Source organism: Salvelinus alpinus, chromosome 24, assembly GCF_045679555.1.
Source record: "Salvelinus alpinus chromosome 24, SLU_Salpinus.1, whole genome shotgun sequence".
Classification (NCBI taxonomy): Eukaryota; Metazoa; Chordata; class Actinopteri; order Salmoniformes; family Salmonidae; genus Salvelinus; species Salvelinus alpinus.
Window position 1 is genome coordinate 113,314 of NC_092109.1, and position 20,376 is coordinate 133,689.

At 43.6% G+C, this 20,376-nt stretch overlaps 1 protein-coding gene across 4 annotated transcripts in view; it reads right to left on the reverse strand.

The window, feature by feature from the left end:
• Nucleotides 1–9,139: 9,139 nt before the first annotated feature.
• LOC139551976 (ubiquitin carboxyl-terminal hydrolase 20-like) overlaps nt 9,140–20,376 on the reverse strand; it is a 51,728-nt gene continuing 40,491 nt past the window's right edge. For 3 of the 4 annotated variants that reach the window (XM_071363302.1, XM_071363301.1, XM_071363303.1), the window contains one exon: nt 9,140–11,460. The gene's annotated coding sequence lies outside the window, so the exon portion shown is untranslated. The remainder of the gene's footprint in view (nt 11,461–20,376) is intronic. The other variant, XR_011670353.1, reaches the window with a different exon arrangement.

Below are 20,376 nucleotides of genomic sequence, written 5' to 3' on the forward strand. Positions count from 1 at the left end.
AAGCTATGATCCCTTAATGATGTCACTATTTAAGCGCCTTTGAACAGTATGGTAGTAGGTGACAGGCGCACTGGTTTGTATCAAGAACTACAACGCTGCTGGGCTTTTCAAACTCAAACATTTCCTGTGTGTGTATCAAGGGTTGCCCAGCACCCAAAGGACATCCAGTCAACTTGACACAACTTTGGGAAGCATTGGAGTCAACATGGGCCAGCATCCCTGTGGAACACTTTTGACACCTTGTAGAGTCCTTGCCCAACGAATTGAGGCAGCTACTCAATATTAGGAATGGCGCCGGAGCAGAAGGCAGATGTTTTACGTACCCCCAACCGATTGTGTTTTTTTGTTTGTTTATCTGCGTTGTTTGTAACTTATTTTTTAAACTATTTTTGTACATAATGTTACCGCTACCGTCTCTTACGACCAAAAATAACTTCTAGACATCAGGACTGTGATTACTCACCACGGACTAGCAGAATAATTTTTCTTCTTTCACGACTCTGACGAGCCCGAGGTGGAGGACATACGGTTCCCTCGGGAACAGACCCCGACCCCAGTGATCTGCTTGAAGAGGAGGTGGCGAAAGAGAGTCCGGAGGGCAGGCTGCCTTCTGAGGAATAGGAGATCGAATAAACCTCGACTCCCTTCAATTCTGCTCGCAAACTTGCAATCTTTGGACGAGTTATTGGGAAGATTAAACTACCAACGGGACATTAAAAACTGCAACATTTTATGTATCACGGAGTCGTGGCTGAACATCGACAATATCAACATACAGCTGACTGGTTATTCAATGCACGGGCAGGATAGAACAGCGGCGTCTGGTAAGACAAGGGGTCTATGTCTTTTTGTAAACAACAGCTGCTGCACGATATCTAAGGCAGTCTCGAGCCATTGCTCACCTGAGGTAGAGTTTATCATGATAAGCTGCAGACCACATTACCGACCGAGAGAGTTTTCATCTATATTCTTTGTAGCTGTTTACATACCACCACAGTCAGTCAGAGGCTGGCACCAAGATAGCATTGAATGAGCTGTATTCCGCCATAAGCAAACAAGAAAACGCTCACCCAGAGACGGCGCTCCCAGTAGGGACTTTAATGAAGGGAAACTAAAATCAGTTTTACCTAATTTCTATCAACATGTTAAATGTGCAACAATAGGGAAAAGAACTCTGGACCACCTATACTCCACACACAGAGATGCATACAAATCTCTCCCTCGCCCTCCATTTGGCAAATCTGACCATAATTCTATCCTCCCAATTCCTGCTAACAAGCAAATATTAAAGCAAGAAGCACCAGTGACTAGATCAATAAAAAAGTCGTCAGATGAAGCAGATGCTAAGCTACAGGACTGTTTTGCCAGCACAGACTGGAATATGTTCCGGGATTCCCCCAATATCATTGAGGAGTACACCACATCTGTCATTGGCTTCATCAATAAGTGCATCGATGACGTCGTCCCCACAGTGACCATACTTACATACCCCAACCAGAAACCATGGATTACAGGCAGCATCCACACTGAGCTAAAGGCTAGAGCTGCTGCTTTCAAGGAGCGGGACTCTAACCCGGAAGCTTCTAAGAAATCCCGCAATGCCCTCCGACTATCCATCAAACAGGAAAAGCGTCAATACAGGACTAAGATCGAGTCATACTACACTGGCTCTGACACTCGTTGGATGTGGCAGGGCTTGCAAACCATTACAGACTACAAAGGGAAGCACAGCCGAGAGCTGCTCAGTGACACGAGCCTTCCAGACGAGCTAAATTACTTCTATGCTCGCTTCGAGGCAAATAACACTGAAACATGCATGAAAGCATCAGCTGTACTGGAAGACTGTGTGATCACACTAGCCGCAGCCGATGTGAGTAAGACCTTTAGACAGGTCAACATTCACAAGGCCGCAGGGCCAGACGGATTACCAGGACTGTGAGCATGTGCTGACCAACTATTGATTAGCCATGAAGTGCATTGAACGGCTGGTCATGGCTCACATCAACACCATATCCCAGAAACCCTAAACCCACAATTTGCATACCGCCCCAACAGATCCACAGATGATACAGTCGCTATTGCACTCCACACTGCCATTTCCCACCTGAACAAAAGGAACACCTATGTGAGAATGCTATTCATTGACTACAGATCAGCGTTTCAACACCATAGTGCGCTCAAAGCTCCTCAATAAGCTAAGGAACCTGGGACTAAGCACCTCCCTCTGCAACTGGATCCTGAACTTCCTGATGGGCCGCCCCCAGGTGGTAACAACACATCCGCCACTCTGGTCCTCAACATGCACGCCCCTCAGGGGTGCATGCTCAGCCCCTCCTGTACTCCCTGTTCACTCATAACTGCACGGCCACGCACGACTCCAACACCATCTGTTACGTTCCCCAGATTCTGTGTTGTGTATATGCATATGTGTATTTCAGGAAATGTCTTCCTGGATTCCCCCAAGCAGCTGATTGGACGGCCCCCATTGCAAATTGGAGCTCTGACCCTGCCCTCTCGTCAGGGGATACAGCTTTCTGCAATTACCAACTCCTTCTGCAGCTTGAAAAGCCAGCATTCCTTTGTTAGGGGAGAGAGCTTCTTTGTGTGTCCTGTGTTTCGTTGTGGGTCTGTATAATTTGTTCTAAAGTATTTTGTAGCCGGTCCTGCAGGGGTATGTTTTTGTCAAAAGGACTGTTTTTTTGATTATGGAAATTGCTCACTTTACATTAGTAATTATTCTGTTTTTGTTCCCAAGGGGAAGGAGAAGGCACCTTGGGAGTGCTTAGGCAAGAGGCTTGCGGGCATACATATACCCGTAGTATGTACTCTGTCTATGCACATTAGGTAAGACCTGGGCAGACCACCCCCTGTATAAAGGTCAGCGCGCCAGGTGGCGTTAAGTATAAGTAAGTAGTGGGTAGATAGGTAAGGTAGGAGAGGGGGCTCTTTAACTTTTATTTTCTTCGCTTTGGTTCCTTCCAGCCCCTTTTCCCCAAATTACCGTGTGAAAGAAGAATACATTTAATGTAAACAGTAATATTCTCTGCCTGTCATCCTTACTCGCACCTACAGTCACATACCTCTTTCACTCCACGGGGAGTTGAGTGTAGCAGGGTGTTGCGTTCCCTCCTACAAGAGGCGTGCGTAACACCATCATTAAATTTGCAGATGACAACAGTGGTAGGCCTGATCACCGACAACAACAAGACAGCCTACAGGGAGGATGTCAGGGACCTGGCCGTGTGGTGCCAGGACAACCTCTCCCTCAATTTGATCAAGACAAATGAGATGATTGTAGACTACAGGAAAAAGAGGACCGAGCACGCCCCCATTCTCATCGACGGGGCTGCAGTGGAGAAGGTTGAGAGCTTCAAGTTCCTTGGTGTCCACATCACCAACAAACTAACATGGTCCAAGCACACAATGACAGTCGTGAAGCGGGCATGACAAAACCTCTTCCCCCTCAGGAGACTGAAAAGATTTGGCATGGGTCCTCAGATCCTCAAAAGGTTCTACAGCTGCACCATCGAGAGCATCCTGACTGGTTGCATCACTGTCTGGTATGGCAACTGCTCGGCCTCCAACCGCAAGGCACTACAGAGGGCAGTGCGAACAGCCAAGTACATCACTGGGGCCAAGCATCCTGCCATCCAGGACCTCTATACCAGGCGGTGTCAAAGGAAGGCCCTGAAAATTGTCAAAGACTCCAGCCACCCAAGTCATAGACTGTTCTCTCAGCTATCACATGGCAAGCGGTACCGGAGCGCCAAGTCTAGGTCCAAGAGGCTTCTAAACAGCTTCTACCCCCAAGCCATAAGACTCCTGAACATCTAGTCAAATGGATACCCAGACTATTCACATTGCCCCACCCCCTCCCCTCCACACCACTGCCACTCTCTGTTGCCATCTATGCATAGTCACTTTAATTAACTCTACCTACATGTACATACTACCTCAACAAACTGGTGCCCTCGCACATAGACTCTGTACCGGCACCCCCCTGTATATATTATTATGTTTTACTGCTCCTGTTTAATTACTTTTCTCTCTTATTCTTATCTGTATTTTTTGAAACTGCACTGTCGGTTAGGGGCTCATTTCACTGTAAGGTGTTGTATTCAACGCATGTAACTAATAACAATTTGATTTGATTTGTTCCTAATGTTTGGTATATTCAGTGTATTAAGGTATGCATATCAAATCAAATTTATTTATATAGCCCTTCTTACATCAGCTGATATCTCAAAGTGCTGTACAGAAACCCATTCTAAAACCCCAAACAGCAAGCAATGCAGGTGTAGAAGCACGGTATGGACTCAGTATATGAATAGAAAAGGTTTGTACAGCAGTAGTTATATAGGATGAGCCTTCACTAGAATACAGTATATACATATAACGTGGGTAAAACAGTGTGTAAACATTATTAAAGTGACCAGTGTTAAATGACTATGTACAGTAGATAGGGCAAAGCATTCTCTAAGGTGCAGGATAGAGTATCGAGTGGTAACTGGCTAGTAAGAGTGACTAAGGTTCAGGGCAGGGTATTGGGAGGAGGCCGGCTAGCAGTGACTGTTTAGCAGTCTGATAGCCCGGAGACTCTCGGTCCCAGCTCTCGGTCCCACCTGTACTGTCGCCTCCTACACTGAACAAAAATATAAAACGCAACATGCAACAATTTCAAAGATTTTACTGAGTTGGCATCACAGTTTTGCCCCAGCCCCAGCTAACACACCTGACTCCAATAATCACCTAAATCATGATCTTCAGTTTCTAATGCAATTTGATTAATCAGCTGTGTTTGCTAGGGAAGGAGATACTGTGACACCAATCAGGCCTCCGAGGACTGGAGTTGCCCACCCCTGATATAGATGGTCCTTCCTGTGACACCAGGTTCTGTAGATGTCCTGGAGGGTAGGCAATGTGCCTCCGAAGATGCGTTGGGCTGAACGCATCACCCTCTGGCGAGCCCTGCAGTTGTGGACAGTGCGATTGCAGTACCAGGCGGTAATATAGCCCGACAGAATGCTCTCAATGGTGCATATGTAGAAGTTTGTGGGGGTCTTAGGGGTCGAGATGAATTTCTTCATCATCCTGAGATTGAAGAAGCACTGCTGCGCCTTCTTCCCCAGAAGGTCTGTGTGAAGGGACAATTTCAGGTCATCAGTGATGTGCATGCCGAGGAACTTGAAGCTTTTGACCCTCTCCACTGCGGCCCCATCGATGTGGAAGGGGACATACTCTCTCTGCGGTCTCCTGTAGTCCACGATCAGCACCTTGATTTTGTTGACGTTGAGGGAGAGGTTATTTTCCTGGCATCACTCCGCCAGGGCTCTCACCTCCTCCCTGTAGGCTCTCTCATCTTTCGTTGTACGGTGGAGGTGATAAGATCCTTAACTAGCCTCTCAAAGCACTTCATGATGAAAGAAGTGAGTACTACTTAGTTAGTCATTTAGTTCAGTTACATTTGCTTTCTTGGGTAGAGAAACAATGGTGGACATCTTGAAGCAAGTGGGAACAACAGACAGGGATATGGAGAGATTGAATATGTCTGTAAACACTCCAGCCAGCTGGTCTGCACATGCTCTGAGGACGCGGCATGCGATGCCTTCTGGGCCGGCAGCCTTGCGAGGGTTAACACACTTAAATGTCTTACTCACGTCGGCCAAGAAGAACGAGAGCTCACAGTCCTCATGAGTGGCGGGGGTTTGCGTCGTCGGCCCGATGTGGTTTTCCTCAGTGTCCGCGATGTGTCTGGCTTTCCCTTTATAATCCGTAATTAATTGTCTGGAGTCCCTGCCACATACGTCTGGTGTCTGAGCCGTTGAATTGCAACTCCAATTTGTCCCTGTACTGTTATTTTGCCTTTTTGATTGCTTTACGGAGGTCATAGCTTGTCTGTTTGTCCACGTCCATGTTCCCAGTCACCTTGCAATTGTTAAATTGCGGCTGGTTAGAGAGTTGGACGAGTAACCGAAAGGTTGCAAGTTCAAATCCCCGAGCTGACAAGGTACAAATCTGTTGTACTGCCCTTGAACAGGCAGTTAACCCACTGTTCCTAGGCTGTCATTGAAAATAAGAATTTGTTCTTAACTGACTTGCCTAGTTATATAAAGGTAAAAAAATTAAATAATTAAATGCGGTTGTTCACGCTTTCAGTTTTGCACGAATGCTGCCGTCTTTCCAGTTTTTGGTTTGAATAAGTTCTAATCTTCACAGTGGGAACAACATCCTCTATGCACTTCCTGATGAACCGAGTCAGTGTATACATCGATACTATTCTCAAAGGCTTGATCAAAACAATCTTGAAGCATAGATTCCGATTGGTCAGACCAATGTTGAAATGTCCTTACCACGGGTGCTTCCTATTTAATATTCTGCCTGTAGGTAGAGAAAAGCAGAATGGAGATTTGCCGGAGGTAGGGCCTTGTAGCCATCCCAGAAGGGAGATTAGCAATGATCCAGGGTCCATGATGCATGTTTAGCACAGGAGATGTGTTGATAGAATTTCATTTCAGCATTTTCCTCAGATTTCCTTTATTAAAAGTCCCCAGCTACAATAAATGCGGCTTCAGGATATGCAGTTTGCAGTTTCCAGTTTGCACATAGTCCGGTGTAGTTCCTTGAGAGCCGTCGCAGTGTCAGCTTAGGGAGGTCATACACAGCAGTGACAATGAGAGTGCGGTGTTCCAGATCGGGAGAACAATAGGATTTGAGTTCCTGTACGTTACCACAATCACACCATTAGTTGTTAATCATCAAACAAACCCCTCTGCCACACAGAAGACTCAGATACTCACATTACTAACTACTCATGTATCTCCTAACACAAACTGCTGTACGGTTGATTTGTAATGCTTGTACACTAGGTGAACATACACTGGGACACTGCTACATTTTCAGGATTGATCTTTGTTTAGCATGTACACTACTTGACCAAGAGTATGTAGACACCTTGTCGAACATCTCTTTCCAAAATCATGGGCATTAATATGGCGTTTGTCCCCCCTTTGTTGCTATAACAGCTTCCACTCTTCTGGGAAGGCTTTCCACTAGATATTGGAACATTTCTGTGAGGACTTGCTTCCATTCAGCCACAAGAGCACTAGTGAGGTCGGGCACTAAGCAATCGGGGGAGAAGGGCCTTGGTCAGGGAGGTGACCAAAAACCTGATGGTCACTCTGACAGAGCTCTAGAGTTCCTCTGTGGAGATGGGAGAACCTTACAGAAGGACAACCATCTCTGTAGCACTCCACCAATCAGGCCTTTATGGCAGAGTAGCCAGACGGAAGCCACTCCTCAGTAAAAGGCACATGACAGCCTGCTTAGAGTTTGTCAAAAGGCACCTAAAGGACTCTCAGACCATCAGAAACAAGATTCTTTGGTCTGATGAAACCAAGATTGAGCTCTTTGGCCTGAATGCAAAGCGTCTAGAGGAAAACTGGCACCATCCCTACGGTGAAGCATGGTGGTGGCAGCATCATGCTGTGGGGATGTTTTTCAGCAGCAGAGACTGGGAGACTAGTCAGGATCGAGGGAAAGATTAATGGAGCAAAGGACAGAGAGATCCTTGATGAAAACCTGCTCCAGACTGGGACAACAACCCTAAGCATACAGCCCAGACATTACCATTCAATTTAACCAGATAAGAGCATTATGATGTCTACTGTCAGTAGACTGTGACCTTCTGTCTATCATCACATCATGATCAGCCTGTGTGCATCATGCAAAGGCAACTTGTTTGCATACAAAGAGCCATTACATCCAAATGAGCCAATGATGTCAGTTACTGGGGCGAGGACGGGACAGCCCCACCCCGGTCCCATCAGATCTACTGGTACAGTAGACTGCACAGCGTCCCTGTCATTACTACAGATCCTCCATGATTTCATTTAGCTCTATCACAGCCAAAGGCTTAAAGTAATTCTACAGCAGCTATTTAACTATCATCACTCATTCATTTCATGAGGTTTGGTTTCTCCTGAGTCATTCAATGTCTGTAACAGCTGAAACTCTAATCTTTACTGTGTCAGAAAATGAAGTAACATCTATGATAAACACACTGTTCGTACAATATTTGCACCTCTGCAGTTAGATGCACAGAACACCGAATTGTTGTGCCCAAACACTATCTGTACAGGAACATATGTCATTACTCTCAGACAGCTGGTGTAGACAGTCACACACATGCAGTAGTCAGAGGCTGCAGTCAGAGGCACACATGCCAATGTTTTGAAACAGTAGAGCGATCCAGCAGCAGTCTTATTTGGGTTGGTCAAAGAGAGAATGAGAGGTATACATTACCCCTCCCACTTTCCTTGTATGTTGTTTCACTGCTCCTTTCTGCAAAGGATGATCAGTGTGCTCTTCTATCCTCTCTCCTCCTGTTATTATCTCTCCTCCCTTCTCTCCTTAGTCCTCGGTCTGGATTAGCATGATACAGCCAGAGCCAGGCATAGGGGATGAGACTATGACATCATAGTCTCACACAGTGAGACACCACTGTTCTGTCTCGCTCTCTCACACACAAGTTTCACAAAGCATACATGCGTGCCAACACACATACACAAAACACGTGCGCGAACATGTGCAGGCGCTCACACACAGACAATAAAAGGTCACCAAAGCATCAAGGGAGTGTCCAATTAGATTATTTTACCCAGCATGCAGCATAAGGGATCAGTGGCTCTAAATGCCCCTAAAAGCTTAATCAATTGGAAATGTCTGGTCTTCCAGATTACCTATTGATCTGGCCATCATTCCAACATTAAAAATGATATTTTAATACCGAGATTATGAATCATAACATTCTCTTTCATTATTATGAAATATCTTAAAAGATGGCAGTCTGTTAGCGCTGATCATTATAACCATATATTAAACCACTAATTAGTGTATACTTTGGGGTGTGGCAGTGGGATAGATAAGTAGTCAACAATATTTCAAAATGAGAGACATTTATCATATTGTGTCCTAGTTCAGAATGAGACAATTTATTAAATTAGATGCCAGTAAGACCTCTGGAATATGAATATATATATATATTTTTTGCAAAAATATCTCCTGGTTCTAATTCAACACTGTACTGCGGCTATGTGTGAAAACAAGTGTGAAAATATGATTACACACCAAAATACACAGGCAAATGAAAGAAGCCTTTTAATCATATAATCATTACATCAGTTTTACAGACACTCATCTGAGTTTGGATGTACCACCGAAGACAAACAGCATCAATAGATCATCATTACTGTGACCATGACAGACACTATCGTCATTGAAACACAAGTTGACTAATTACTATTATTCTTTTGGATAAAGACAGAGGCGAGTCATTATCTACGCAATCAATTCCACCACAGCAATGTCTTAATGTTAAATCATCAACAAGTGAAAATAAAACTCTTACACGCGAGTGTGTGTGTGTGTGCAAACAACCCAACATAAACACAACAACCAGGAATTCAGAAGTGAGGTGAATTAAGATAAGTATCACATAGCGTTATAAAAACGTTTGAATAATACTGCAGCACAAGAATCGTCACTGTAGTCCACTGTCATAACAAATGTACAATGCTTAGCAACCTATCAGCAGACTTTAATAATAATAACAACAACAATAATAACTCTAAGGTGTCTGAGCACAGATAGACAGCCAGAAATGTTTCATTGCACTTCTCCATAAAAAAACAAACATAGACATGGAGGTTTCACATCTGTACAGAATTTACAAAAATACAGTACAAAAAAAGTATATACATTATATATATATATTTTAAAAAGGGGGGAAAAATTAAGTTATCTTTTAAAAAAACTACATAATTACTCTTTGGACACTGACATACCACTTACCAGCACGGCAGCACAGAATCACTCAGATATTTTTCAAACCTCTACTTTTAGGTTCAAACACTGTTTGGACCGACTAGACAGCATCCATTACATAGCATTGCTACAGTAGCCATTGACACGCTTGAACGCATGTCATTTAACCATTAAACGGTTAGTTGGCATACTCAGGGAAATCAGGGGAAGCTCATAATGACATCACCACTTGCATCATCTCTTGTCAAAGTACATAACATCGTCCTACCTACCAAAAACAAGTTTGAACCTCTGTTTTAGCGTGCAGTATATACATGCACAGTAAAGGTAATTGTACCTTTCTGGTGAGAGGGATGAGGGGGATTATGATATTTTACATTTTAAGTCATTTAGCAGACACACTTATCCAGAGCAACACACAGGAGCAATTAGGGTTAAGTGCCTTGCTCAAGGGCACATTGACAGACTTTTCACTTAGTCAGCTCAGAGATTCGAACCAGAGACTTCTCGGTTACTGGCCCAACGCTCTTAACAGCTAGGCTACCTGCCGCCCATATTTTCCAAGCAGAAAGACGAGTGCAGACAGGTGCAGGCTAGTAAACTGGGGGAGTGGTGAATTCTGGGATATGGAGTTTTGCTGACCTGAGGAGAAGTACGAGACATGGACATCTGAGCAACACTCACTTTAGATGGGTGACCGACACACCTCTTTACACCTTTTCCACACCTACCCCTCCAGGTGGACGGGATCTCCCCCCTCTCTTTCCTCTCCTCCTATCCTAAACTGGGGCTGCCGGCAACGGAGGGTTGGTAAGACAGCACAAATAGACCTGGGACCTTTCTATTCTCCTACACTAAGGAATGGAGAGAGAGAGAGACAATAACCTAGTCTGCTTGTTCATACGGTATGTACATTTACACTACTAAGGATTATTGATGGGATAAGCCTCGATCTGTATGACTTAAATAAATAAATCGACTATGCGAAGAGACGCCACGAGTCACGACAATCTGAAAACTTTGCAGTCCTCCTCGGAAAGGGAGTGGAACAGTTCAAGAAGATCGCAGCATTCAACAGCCTTTTTTTTTTTTTTTTTTTTTTTTTTTTACATCCATCCTCTTCCATTGTCTCGGAGTGACAAACGTGTAGTCATTGAATGTTTGTTGTTTGGGGCCTGCAGCAAAAAAAGATTAGTACAAGTTCACCCGAGTTGTCAAGTAGCAATTAACACTGATGATGTCACGCCCCTCGGCACGCCATTCCCTCCCCCCCCTCTGCCTCTCGTACGAGTGCAGGACACCATTAACGATATGACACACCTACTACAGTAGTACAGCAGCAATTTAGATTTTGATGTCACCAACCTACTGCAACTACCAAAACAGCTTCGAAGACATGGTGTCACGCAATGTATATTTTCTTACTAAAACATCTTAAGAGTTTGTTCAATAAATAACACCTTTTCTACTACACTATGATGATAATTGACCAATATGTCTTCCTGCACAGGTAATAGAACAAGGCGCGTTGCTACATTTTACAAAGTGCTCACAATAAGGCTTCTCTTCACCCAGGTGCAAATCAACCCCCTCAGCTCCAGTGAGGGCTCGTGTACAGGGGAGTCAAACACAGTCAACCTATAAGGGAAGGAAAGAAAACATTCTTAGAAAAAGAGGAAAATACATCAAGGGCAAAGGGAAACGGACTTGAATTTTGTGTATTCTGGTGGATTAAGTATTTTTTGGTAGAATTGCATGTTTTAATGTGCAAGACCAATTACCCTCCGTCTTAATGTGCAATCTAGTTACAGTATCTGTAATCTCAGGTTGTGCAATCACAGTTGTCCAGAATTACAAGATATTTATTAACTACATCGAGTGCATTGCCTTCCTTGATCTTTTCACATTCAGGCACACCCATTAACCACACACACCCTATCCCACAATGGAGGAATGTAGTAACTCATGAGAACGACCTGAGCTACGTGAGAACAATGGTACCAGACCGTTAAAGGAGCCAAGAGGTCCAGTACTGAAGTGTTTAGGAAAAATGGTCATGTTTATGCTGCCTTCTCCTTAGACCTGAGTGGTGTGTGTGTGTGTGTATATGTATATACAGTGCATTCGGAAAGTTTTCAGACCGCTTTACTTTTTCCACATTGTTAAATTACAGCTTTATTCCAAAATTGATGAAATTGTTAGTTTTTTCTCAATCTACACACAATACGCCATAATGACAAAGCAAAAACAGGTTTTTAGAATTTTTGCAATTAAAAAACTGAAATATTGCATAAGTATTCAGACACTTTACTCAGTACTTTGTTAAAGCATCTTTGGCAGCGATTACAGCCTTGAGTCTTCTTGGGTATTACGCTACAAGCTTGGCACACCTGAATTTGGGGAGTTTCTCCTATTCTTCTCTGCAGATCCTCTCAAGTACTGTCAGGTTGGACGGGGAGTGTCGCTGCACAGCTATTTTCAGGTCTCTCCAGAGATGTTTGATCGTGTTCAAGTTCGGGCTCTGGATGGGCCACTCAAGGACATTCAGAGGCTTGCCCTGAAGCCACTCCTGCGTTGTCTTGGCTGTGTGGTTAGGGTTGTTTACCTGCTGGAAGGTGAACTTTCGCCCCAGTCTGAGGTCCTGAGCAGGTTTTCATCAAGGATCTCTATGTACTTTCTTCCATTCATCTTTCTCTTGATACTGACTAGTCTCCCAGTCCCTGCTGTGAAAAACATCCCCACAGCATGATGCTGCCACCACCAAGCTTAACCGTAGGGATGGTGCCAGGTTTTCTCCAGACATGACACTTGGAATTCAGGCCAAAGAGTTCAATTTTGGTTTCATCAGACCAGAGAATATCGTTTCTTGGAGATTTCTTGGTGGTTGCAAACTTCTTCCATTTAAGAATGATGGAGGCCACGGTGTTCTTGGGGACCTTCAATGCTGCAGATATTTGCCTTTCCAAATCATGTCCAATCAATTGAATTTACCACAGGTGGACTCTAAAATGGCGCAGGAAGAAATGGAAGCAGTTTTACGGGCGCCCAAGCAATTGTGCTATTATGTGGTTTTCTCGCGTTATTTGTAACTTATTTTGTACATAATGTTTCTGCAACCGTATCTTACGGCAAAAAAGAGCTTCTGGATATCAGGACAGCGATCACTCACCTCAGATTAGACAAATACTTTTTCTTCAACAAACAAGACGCACAAGACATTCTCCAAACACCCGGCAGGGCCGACATCCCTGTTATTTGCAAGAGGAAGCGACGTAGGTACAGAGGACAAAGAGCCGGGTGCTTGGTCAGAATCCGGAAAAGGCGAGTGGGAAAGCTGCCGTTACCATCAATACTACTCGCCAACGTGCAATCATTGGACAATAAACTAGACGAGGTACGATCACGAATATCCTACCAACGGGACATCAAAAACTGTAATATCCTATGTTTCACGGAATCGTGGCTGAATGACGACATGGATATTCAGCTAGTGGGATACACGCTGCACCGGCGCGATAGAACAACACTCCGGTAAGACGAGGGGGGGCGGTCTGTGCATATTTGTAAACAACAGCTGGTGCACGAAATCTAAGGAAGTCTAGATTTTGCTCGCCTGAAGTAGAGTATATTGTGATAAATTGCAGGCCACACTACTTGCCTAGAGAGTTCTCAGCTATACTTTTCGTGGCTGTTTGCTCGCCTGAAGTAGAGTATATTGTGATAAATTGCAGGCCACACTACTTGCCTAGAGAGTTCTCAGCTATACTTTTCGTGGCTGTTTATTTACCACCACAGACAGATGATGGCACTAAGACCGCACTCAGTCAGCTGTATAAGGAAATAAGCAAACAGGAAACCACTCACCCAGAGGCGGCGCTCCTAGTGGCCGGAGACTTTAATGCAGGGAAACTTAAATCAGTTCTACCAAATTTCCATCAAACGTGCAACCAGAGGGAAAAGAATTCTAGATCACCTGTACTCCACACACAGAGACGCGTACAAAGCTCCCCCTAGCCCTCCATTTGGTAATTCCGACCACAACTCTATCCTCCGGATTCCTGCTTACAAGCAAAAATTAAAGCAGGAAGCACACCAGTGACTAGGTCTTTAAAAAAAGTGGTCAGATGAAGCAGATGCTAAACTACAGGACTGTTTTGCTATCACAGACTGGAACATGTTCCGGGATTCTTCCGATGGCATTGAGGAGTACACCACATCAGTCACTGGCTTTATCAATAAGTGCATCGAGGACGTCGTCCCCACAGTGACTGTACGTACATACTAGAGGTCGACCGATTATGATTTTTCAACGCCGATACCGATTATTGGAGGACAAAAAAAGCCGATACCGATTATTTATATATATATATATATATATATATATATATATATATATATATATATATATATATATATATATATATATATCATATCATACACACACACACACACATTTTTGTAATAATGACAATTGCAACAATACTGAATGAACAATGAACACTTTTATTTTAACTTAATATAATACATAAATAAAATCAATTTAGTCTCAAATAACATGAGAACATATGTTAAAACGAACCACCAGCTTTCATGGGTCTTACATTTACATTTACATTTAAGTCATTTAGCAGACGCTCTTATCCAGAGCGACTTACAAATTGGTGCATTCACCTTATGATATCCAGTGGAACAACCACTTTACAATAGTGCATCTAACTCTTTTAAGGGGGGGGGGGTTAGAAGGATTACTTTATCCTATCCTAGGTATTCCTTAAAGAGGTGGGGTTTCAGGTGTCTCCGGAAGGTGGTGATTGACTCCGCTGACCTGGCGTCGTGAGGGAGTTTGTTCCACCATTGGGGTGCCAGAGCAGCGAACAGTTTTGACTGGGCTGAGCGGGAACTGTACTTCCTCAGAGGTAGGGAGGCGAGCAGGCCAGAGGTGGATGAACGCAGTGCCCTTGTTTGGGTGTAGGGCCTGATCAGAGCCTGAAGGTACGGAGGTGCCGTTCCCCTCACAGCTCCGTAGGCAAGCACCATGGTCTTGTAGCGGATGCGAGCTTCAACTGGAAGCCAGTGGAGAGAGCGGAGGAGCGGGGTGACGTGAGAGAACTTGGGAAAGTTGAACACCAGACGGGCTGCGGCGTTCTGGATGAGTTGTAGGGGTTTAATGGCACAGGCAGGGAGCCCAGCCAACAGCGAGTTGCAGTAATCCAGACGGGAGATGACAAGTGCCTGGATTAGGACCTGCGCCGCTTCCTGCGTGAGGCAGGGTCGTACTCTGCGAATGTTGTAGAGCATGAACCTACAGGAACGGGTCACCGCCTTGATGTTAGTTGAGAACGACAGGGTGTTGTCCAGGATCACGCCAAGGTTCTTAGCACTCTGGGAGGAGGACACAATGGAGTTGTCAACCGTGATGGCGAGATCATGGAACGGGCAGTCCTTCCCCGGGAGGAAGAGCAGCTCCGTCTTGCCGAGGTTCAGCTTGAGGTGGTGATCCGTCATCCACACTGATATGTCTGCCAGACATGCAGAGATGCGATTCACCACCTGGTTATCAGAGGGGGGAAAGGAGAAGATTAATCTTCTCTTCTTCTCTTCTTCTTAAAGAAGTCTTCAATATTCCCAGTTAAGTTTTAGGTTGTAGTGCAGAAAGCAGAACTTGTCTGCATGGTCCCCTGTCAGTCTGCTCCTCCGCGAAACACAGACCTTATTTGAAGTAGATCAAGACATTCTCTATGGAAGACATGAACCGTAAAATAACGAAGGAACCCCTTTCAAGTTCCGCCGCAAGTTATTACAGGAATTATAACGCGTCGACTATTTCTCTCTAAACCATATACCTTTGACTAATCCGGAAACTATCACCTCGAAAACAAAATGTTTATTCCGTTCCGTATTTTATCATCCATGAGTCTAAATATTCCTGTTACATTGCACAACCTTCAATGTTATGTCATAATTACGTAAAATTCTGGCAAATTAGTTCGCAAAGAGCCAGGCGGCCCAAACTGTTGCATATACCCTGACTCTGCGTGCAATGAAGGCAAGAGAAATGACACAATTTCACCTGGTTAATATTGCCTGCTAACCTGGATTTCTTTTAGCTAAATATGCAGGTTTAAAAATATATACTTGTGTATTGATTTTAAGAAAGGCATTGATGTTTATGGTTAAGTACACATTGGAGCAATGACAGTCATTGATTGATTGTTTTTTATAAGATAAGTTTAATGCTAGCTAGCAACTTACCTTAACTTACTGCATTCACGTAACAGCCAGGCTCCTCGTGGAGTGCAATGTAATCAGGTGTTAGGACTAGTTAACTGTAAGGTTGCAAGATTGGATCCCCCGAGCTGACAAGGTTAAAAAACTGTCGTTCTGCCTCCAAGGTCGTCGTTGAAAATAATAATGTGTTCTTAACTGACTTGCCTAGTTAAATAAAGATTAAATAAAGGTGTAAAAAATAATAATAATAAAAATAAAAATAGGCAAATCGGCGCCCAAATATACCGATTTCCGATTGTTATGAAATTTGAAACTTGAAATTCCGATTAATCGGTCGACCTCTAGTACATACCCAATCCAGAAGCCATGGATTACAGGCAACTTCGCAGTGAGCTAAAGGGTAGAGCTTCCGCTTTCAAGGTGCGGGACTCTAACCCGGAAGCTTACAAGAAATCCTGCTATGCCCTCCGACGAACCATCAAACAGGCAAAGCGTCAATACAGGGCTAAGTTTGAATCATACTACACTGGCTTCGACGCTCATCTTATGTGGCAGGGCTTGCAAACTATTACAGACTACAAAAGGGAAGCACAGCTGAGAGCTGCCCAGTGACACGAGCCTACCAGACGAGGTAAATCACTTCTATGCTTGCTTCGAGGCAAAAAAACACTGAGGCATGCATGAGAGCATCAGCTGTTCCGGACGTACACAAGGCTGAGGGGCCAGACGGATTACCAGGATGTGTGCTCCGGTTATGTGCTGACCAACTGGCAGGTGTCTTCAGACATTCTCAACATGTCCCTGATTAAGTCTGTAATACCAACATATTTCAGCAGACCACCATAGTCCCTGTGCCCAAGAACAAAGGCAACCTGCCTAAATGACTACAGACCCGTAGCACTCACGTCCGTAGCCATGAAGTGCTTTGAAAGGTGGGTAACGGCTTACATCAACACCATTATCCCAGAAACCCTAGAACCCACTCCAATTTGCATACCGCTCCAACAGATACACAGATGATGCAATTTCTATTGCACTCCACACTGCCCTTTCCCACCTGGACAAAAGGAACACTTATGTGAGAATGCTATTCATTGACTAACTCTCAGCGTTCAACACCATAGTACCCTCAAAGCTCATCACTAAGCTAAGGATCCTGGTACTAAACACCTCCCTCTGCAACTGGATCCCGGACTTCCTGACGGACCGCCCCCAGGTGGTGAGGGTAGGTAGCAACACATCTGCCACGCTGATCCTCAACACTGGAGCTCCCCAGGGGTGCGTGCTTAGTCCCCTCCTGCACTCCCTGTTCACCCACGACTGCATGGCCAGGCATGACTCCAACACCATCATTAAGTTTGCAGACAACACAACAGTGGTAGGCCTGATCACCGACAACGACAAGACAGCCTATAGGGAGGAAGTCAGAGACCTGGCCAGGTGGTGCCAGAATAACAACCTATCCCTCAACGTAACCAAGACTAAGGAGATTATTGTGGACTACAGGAAAAGGAGGACCGAGCACGCCCACATTCTCATCGACGGGGCTGTAGTGGAGCAGGTGTTCACATCAACAACAAACTAACATGGTCCAAACATACCAAGACAGTCGTGAAGAGGGCACGACAAAGCCTATTCCCCCTCAGGAAACTAAAAAGATTTGGCATGGATCCTGAGATCCTCAAAAGGTTCTACAGCTGCAACATCGAGAGCATCCTGATTGGTTGCATCACTGCCTGGTACGGCAATTGCTCGGCCTTTACTTATTCCACATTTTGTTGTGTTACAGCCTGAATTCAAAATGAAATTCAAAATAAATAAAACATCTCACATCTACACACAATACTCCATAATGACAAAGTGAAAACATGTTTTTAGAAATGTTTGCAAGTTCATTGACATTTAAATACAGAAATATCTCATTTACAAAAGTATTCACACACAAAAGTATTCACACCCCTGAGTTAATAAATAAATGAGTCCATGCAATTTATTATGTGACTTGTTAAGTAATGTGTTGTATTTGTCCAAAACATAAAACTTTATATTCAGTACAAAAAGTGAATTGCTTTTCCAAATGTTTTGCACTAGTACTTTAGTGCCTTGTTGCAAACAGGATACATGTTTTGAAGTAACTACAATGTTGTTGATCCATCCTCAGTTCTATTCTATCACAGCCATTAAAGCCATTAAATCAGCCATTAAATCAATAGCAGTTTCCTTCCTCTCCGGCAACTGAGTTAGAAAGGACGCCTGTATCTTTGTAGTGATTGGGTTTATTGATACACCATTCAAAGTGTAATTAATAACTTCACCATGCTCAAAGTGATATTCAATGTCTGCTTTTTGCCTTATTTTTTATCCATCTACCAATAGCTGCCCTTCTTTGCTAGGCATTGGATAACCTCACTGGTCTTTGCGGTTGAATCAGTGTTTGAAATTCACTGCTCGACTGAGGGACCTTACAGATAATTGTATGTGTGGGGTACAGAGATGAGGTAGTCATTCAAAAAACATTTAAAAATACTATTACTCCAAACAGTCAAGCCATGCAACTTACGATGTGACTTGCTAAGCACATTTTTACTCATGAACTTATTTAGGCTTGTCATAAAAAGGTTGAATACTTATTGACTCAAGACATTTAAAACCTCTTGAGCCCATGGGGGGTGCTATTTCGATCTTGGAAAAATTGGTCCCCAAATTAAACTGCCTCGTACTCAATTCTTGCTCGTACAATATGCATATTATTATTACTATTGGATAGAAAACACTCTCTAGTTTCTAAAACCGTTTGAATTATGTCTCTGAGTGAAACAGAACTCCTTCTGCAGCACATTTCCTGCCAGGGAGTGAGATTTCAGAAATCGAGGTCCCTGTTCCCAGGTCAGTTTATAAGTCCCTGTGAACGCTGTGGGGCTACAAACACTGCATACGCCTTCCTCTAGATGTCAGTAAGTGGTGAGAATTTGAATGGAGTCGATTGCGCAATCTGGGACCCTTTATAAGACCGTGGAACGGAAGGACCGTTCTTTTCAACCGTGCACCTGACGCAGTATGAACACCAGAGTGGCCTTCTTCCAAGCTTTCGTTTAGCCAGTTCTATATCTCCGGTCATGTTTTTATTCGTTATAGTTGTTAAAGACATCATAAGGTAGTTAATTTAAACCGACTTATAGCAATTTATATCAGTTTATTGCGATTTTCTGGCATTTCTTTGTGACGCGTTTTCAAGAGTTGGACATCTTTCCGGCACATGGCTAACGTTAGCAGCGATTTCGACAGGACAAGAGTACATCTTTCGACCAAAAGACGATTGTTCTGGACAAAGGACACCTTTCCCAAGATTCTGATGGGAGTTCATCGAAAAGTAAGAACTATTTATGCTGATAAATCGTTGTTCTGTTGAAAAATGTTAAATGCATAAGCCGCCATTAATTTTTGTGTAGCCCTGCTTTAGCGCACGCCGTATTGCGCAGTAAAGTTAATTTTAAAAATGTAACAAAGCGATTGCATTAAGAACTAATTTGTCTTTCATATGCTGTCCACCCTGTATTTTTTAGTCAAGTTTATGATTATTTATTGATTAGAATAGGTGCCTCTCCAAGATGGCGCCCGACATTTTCTGGGCAGCTTGGCAACTTTTCTCTTTGTATAACCACGATTTGTGCCGCTATATATGCACATTTTCGAACAAACTCTATATGCATTGTGTAATATGATGTTACAGGACTGTCATCTGAAGAATTCTGAGAAGGTTAGTGAAAAAATTAATATATTTTGGTGGTGAATACGTTATCGCTATGTTTGGCTGGAATCAATGCTGCTGTGTGGTTTGCTATTATGCTAAGCTAATATAACGCTATATTGTGTTTTCGCTGTAAAACACTTAGAAAATCTGAAATATTGTCTGGATTCACAAGATCTGTGTCTTTCAATTGCTGTACGCTGTGTATTTTTAAGAAATGTTTTATGATGAGTAATTAGGTAATACACGTTGCTCTCTGTAGTTATTCTAGTCGCTTTGGGGAGAGTTGTGATGGTGGCTGCAATGGTAAACTATGATTTATACCTGAAATATGCACATTTTTCTAACAAAACATATGCTATACAATAAATATGTTATCAGACTGTCATCTGATAAAGTTGTTTCTTGGTTAGTTTGGTTGGTTCTTGGTTAGTTAGGTTGGCTTTGTGCATGCTACCTGTGCTGTGAAAAATGTCTGTCCTTCTTTGTATTTGGTGGTGAGCTAACATAAATATACGTGCTGTTTTCGCTGTAAAACATTTAAAATATCGGACATGTTGACTGGATTCACAAGATGT